Raw genomic sequence first — 6,000 nt, 5'->3', positions numbered from 1 at the left:
GACCACCCATTCATTGGGGCAGATGTTCACAAGTAACCTGGTTTTATATGACGTAGTATTAATTTATCTGTTAATTTTATGTTACTTGTGAAACATGTGAGGTTGAAGGACATCACCATAATAAAATGTAGACAATTTTAAGAGAGTTGGGGAAAATTACTAATATTTGAGCGGGGACCAAAAAATTCCTGGAATATCTGAAATATTGTATTATTAGCCCATTTTTTTTGACACCTATTGCATGCCCAACCTACCTGGAAGGGTTTCTCTCTCTAAACTCCCGTTCCCAAGATTTATTCCATTTTTTTTCCTACAAGGTTTTTTGGGAGTTTTTTCTTGTCTTCTTCGAGTGTCAAGGCTGGGCGGGCTGTCAAAAAACAGGGCCTGTTAAAGCCCATTGAGGTATTCCTTGTGTGAATTTGTGCTATATAAGAAATATATTGTTGTTGTTTAAAGTGTCACAGCCTAGGCCTCTCAAAGCATTTAATCTCAACTGGAGTGAGTTCTACCAGAGTGTAGTCATTCTCACAGTCCACTTTTAGATTAAATTAGATTAGATAAACTTTATTTTGAGCATGTGTACCTAACGAAGTTCCACTTAGTGTAGTTAATCTAGAAGAAAACCAATTATAACATTTATCTTTGTCAGCTAGTAGGATAAGCTACTAATTCTTCTACTGTAGCAGTTCTCAAGTTAAAATATGTACAGGAAGCAACAAAGAGAAAGTTTTAAGATATAAGAACAAAGTGAGTGACAGAGTGACAGTCCCAAATCATGCAGAGGGAAGTTTGAGGAACATTTAGGGAGCTGAAGTGTCAAAGGTGTCATTTGATAAAACTATTGCATAAGTGATGAACATAATAAGTATGCTGAGATTCCTAGACGACAGAGTGATATTCTTAAAGATAATACTCCAGTATAAGTTGAAGGAGCATGAGAGATCACACTGCCAACACTGAATACAAAGGTAATTGCTTGTCGAATGCTTGCATAATACAACAAATAAAGTGATAAAACAGGAGAGATATCCATCTAGAGAGAGCCACTGTAAGTAACTACTCATATAATCTGCCCCCAAACAGAAATGTCGAAACTGAGATATTTGAATGAATCTGACACAGTGATGTAAGAAAGAGAATGGATGAGGTGACAAAGATGGTCAAGAGGAAGAAGGGCAGATTTGTTGTTTGTAAATCTTGTACCCTGAAATGACCTAATGAGCATTGAACAAATTGAGTACCAGAGGTACATCTGAATGGGCATTTCTTCAGAATGTGTGTACAGAAACATTGTTGTGTAATGCTATGTGTATTCATAGGGTTAACTGAATCTTCTTTGTAGAAGATATGAGTGAAGGCTTGAGGGAGATACTGAATAGAAGAAGGGATAAAGGACAATTGTGTCTTGCTCCTCTCTGAATTTGAAAGGGTTCAGATATGCCTGAAATGGTAAAGGTTTCTTGGTAAAGGAGATGAGTAAAGGCTTTTAATTACATTTATAAACTCTGTTTTTCCAGTGACTTGCCAAAGCAAAGGCAGTTTATGAGGTCAAACTTCAACATTTAAAGAAATATGGACGAGTGGTGAGGATAAAGTAGGGGCAACATATATTGTCAGCTGCAAGATGCACTCAAGAAAAGCCAGTTTTAACTGGGCGTGCTCATTTAGGTATGGCAAGTTGTAAGTGTCATGCATGCAAGGAGCCTGGCCAAAAACATGACATCAAAAATTTGAGCAGCTTATGGGGTCTTTGCCCTTTTTAGGTAGAAAACTGATCAATGCTGAAAATATTGTCAAATTAATTTGGGTTGGAGAGATAACAGACTTCAGCCTCTGAAAAAAAGGGCTAGATCTCAGAAACTAGACAGAACCTTAGTACTCACTGCATCTGGGATTGGCAACATCCATTTGCTTGTATCCTCATATGAAAGCAGCTGGCCAACGCCTTGAGAGAATGTCACATAAGTCTGGCCTCACCGTGCACATCCAGGCTTTCTCTGACCACCAAAGAGCTTACGGAGAAGCACTAACTGCTGCCAAGAACACCAATTATGGCAGAATAATAGAAAGTGGCCATGAAAACCCAAGGGTTTTGTTCTCTGTAGTTAATAAATTACTTCAACCTGCATCTGGCCCAATTATCTCCTGTCTGTGAGAAAGTCCTCCACTTTTTCTGCAATAAAATTAAAGATCTAAATAATTCATCTAACATAAATCCATCATCCATTTATATCCTTCCCTGTCTTTCCACTCCAACCAGCTCCTTTTCTAAATTTTCAACAGTCATATCGTCATTTGTTAATGACCTGCTTTGCAAGATGAGGCTGACTACTTGTGTACTGGACTCCATCCCACAACACTACTTAAATCCTGCCTTCATGCCATAATCCCGACTATTACAACAATAATAAACTCATCCCTTGACACTGGTTTTGTGCCGCTCACTTTTAAAACCGCTTCTGTAACCCCAATGTTAAAAAAGTCTGGTCTTGATGCTGACAGTCTTAACAATTTTTGGCCTATTTCCCACTTACCTTTTCTGTCAAAAGTTCTTGAGCGTGTTGTAGCTTCCCAACTCGCCAAGTACTTAACTTCTAATAATTTGATGAAACCCTTTCAGTCTAGTTTCAGAGCACAGCACAGCTGTGAAACTGCTCTGCTACAGGTAACCAATGATTTGCTTATGGCAGCAGACTCTGGACAAACCAGCATATTAATTCTGTTAGACCTCAGTGCAGCATTTGACAGTGTCAGACATGACATTCTACTGTCCAGAATGGAGAACATGCTGGGTATCTCTGGCACTGCTCTCCAGTGGTTCAAGTCCTACCTGACTGATAGGCAAGAGTTTGTTAGTCTTGGCAACAGCAGGTCCAGCGCAGCACCAGTCATACAAGGAGTTCCGCAGGGCTCTGTCCTTGGTCCTCTGCTTTTCTGTATTTATATGCTTCCCCTTGGCCATATTATTCATAGCTTTGGACTGGGTTATCATTTTTATGCAGATGACACTCAAGTCTATTTCAATGTAAAAAGTGCAACTTCATCAGAGTTTTCTCAGCTCACAACTTGCCTCAGTGAAATTAAAACCTGGATGGAGCACAACTATTTAAAATTAAATTGCAACAAAACTGAACTCCTGCAAATTGGGACTAAAGTGCAACTTAATAAAATGAGCTCCTTCCCAGTCAATTTTGACAGTGATCTCATCAGACCTGCCTCTACTGCAAAGAATCTTGGTGTCATTTTTGATTCCTCCCTTTCTTATTCTGCCCACATAAATCACATTAAGAAACATTCTTACTTTCACTTCTGTAACATATCCCGTGTTCGCTCCTTCCTCTCCTTTTCTAACGCTGAGAAACTTGTCCATGCTTTTATCAGATCCCGCATCGATTATTGTAAGTCACTGCTGGCAGGTGCTACTTCTTATCTTATATCACAGCTCCAACATTATGAAAAACTCGGCTGCAAGAGTCCTTACATGGACCATCAGCAGCGAGCACATCACACCCATCCTGCTTCACCTTCACTGGCTCCGTCTCATACAGAATTGAATATAAAATTCTACTAATAACCTACAAAGCCTTAAACGACCTTACGCCAAACTACATCAGTGACCTTCTCCATCACTATGTGCCTGTCCGCCCACTAAGGTCCTCTGATTCTGGCAATCTTGTTGTACCCCACACTAATCTACACTCCATGGGTGACAGGGCCTTCAGCTGTATAGCGCCCAGACTCTAGAATGACCTACCAAAATGAATTAGATCAGCTGACTCCATGAATTCTTTTAGAAAACAACTCAAAACTCATCTGTTCAGGAAGGCTTTTAACTCTACCTGACTTTATTACCCTTCTTTCAGTTTACCTCTATGTCAAGATGCTCATGTATCCTGTATGTGTGTGCTAGACCATCAATTATGTTGTCTGTTAGGCTTTGCTCTGAATTTATTATCTTACTCTTCTTTATTTATTTATCTGGTTTAGTTCAATGCTATATACTATATACCCTGTCGTTCTTTCTTAAACTCCTTGAAGTGTCTTGAGCATGGGAAAGGCGTTATATAAATAAAATGCATTATTATTATACAATGAAAATAGAGTGTCATATTTTACATAAAGTAAAAAAAAAATCCAGACAATTATTAGTGTTGCTCTTAATTAATTATGCAGAACCTCTACTAACTTTTGTAATGTCGTTTTTTTTACGATTTTTGAGTGAGTACATCAAATTAAATCTTTCAATTTCCAGTTCTCTGGCTGTATATAGCTGGGGCTGTCACAAAGGAAATAACATTTACAGCATGTCTGGTTAGTTTGGTGTATTTTATAAAATTTTTGGCAGTTTCTAAAATCAGTAAGCATTATTTACAAAAAATAGCTCTTACTAAATATCAAAAAGAAAAGAAAAAGAAACAAAATCTTACCTGGAACAAAGGCTCTAATTAACAGTATACTGCTTTCAGATATACTTAAAAATATGATCTTTCCATTCACCTTAACACCTTTTTTCAAGAGAAGGCTTACAATGGGAGAATGTGGAGATGAAGTATATATTAATATTGCAATTTATGAAGTACTAATGGGTTCTGATCTCATTTTACTATATACAATTACATAAAATAACAATCAGCATTTGGTGATTGCCTTACCCTTTTTATTTTCATGAAAAAATAATTAGAGATAATCTTTAATTGTGAATCAAGCACGAAGTCAATACCAACTTGGTATTTATCCCAAAACCCCACCTAGAAATGCAAAAGATCAAAACTAAATGATAAAAAATTTCCCACAACACACAAATGCAACTAGAGGCTTTTACCCTCGTTGTCTTTGTGGACCAGAAAGCCCACTTGCTTTCCTCAATACACTACTCTGCTTTCCATTCCTCATTCTTCGGTATTGTTTCCTTGTAGAAGACCTTTATCACAACTTATTTCACGATTCTGGACTCAAAGGATACAAATCTGGAATGTTTCTTTATGCAAAGTTTTAAAATCATGTGTCAAATGCAAAAGCAGCCTTGCTTTCATATTTGAAATTGTTAGCAACTCCTGAAAACTATGCAACTACCTGTCCAAGTACATTACCATAAAATCCTCACACATCTACCCTGGGAGTTCATGTTGTACATAGAAGTGGCCACGGATTGCAGCTGAAGCCACCAAAGCCTCAGCACATATTTGTGACAATCTGGTGTCCCCTGGAAACTAACTTCACCAACACAGGCTTTCATAAGCTGTAAAGTACCCCATTTATTTAAAATAACCATTCTTAATCTTCAAATGCTACAAACTGATTATTGCCATGTTATTACAATCCAAATACTTAAAGAAGTGCTGATACATTGAAAGATGGACATTAACCATTCTACCCATTTGAATATTTTCTTTTTTTTTTGGTTCAGATACTTAGAATTTTCCAGCTTCTTTCCATAAACATAATTCACAAATACATATTGTGCATAAAGCAATAATTCTTTTATTTTTAAAAATCATTGCCATGTTACAGGATAAATGTAAAATGAAAATATGTGGTGGTATTTATTTACTTTTCTGTGAATGCATGCATTGATAATAAGCACTCAAAGGCAAACTACTAATAAAGGCTTTAAACTACTTAAACCACTCAAATTAATTAATTTTATATAAAGATGTAGTCAATATGTGTACTCCGCCACTGCCGGTCCCAAGCCCGGATGGAAAAGGAGGAGGGTTGGGCGTTGGGCCAGCACCCTGACCCCGTAAAAACAAAACCTGCTACTGAAACGCCAAGAGAATCACAACAAATTCAACTAACCAGCAACGACGGCGGCCTATCCCCTGTGACGGTGCTGGAACAAAGCCCATCTGTGGCTGTCCAACACCCGATGCGCGTCTCTTTATTCAATGCTAAGACTCTAACACGAATCGGAACATGGAATGTACGATCGCTCTACCGAACGGGCTACCTCGCCCAGGTGCTCCAAGCATTTGACGACTACCACCTGAACAGGACGCA

The sequence above is a fragment of the Erpetoichthys calabaricus genome, chromosome 1, assembly GCF_900747795.2.
Source record: "Erpetoichthys calabaricus chromosome 1, fErpCal1.3, whole genome shotgun sequence".
Lineage (NCBI taxonomy): Eukaryota > Metazoa > Chordata > Cladistia > Polypteriformes > Polypteridae > Erpetoichthys > Erpetoichthys calabaricus.
This window is presented reverse-complemented; position numbering follows the sequence as displayed.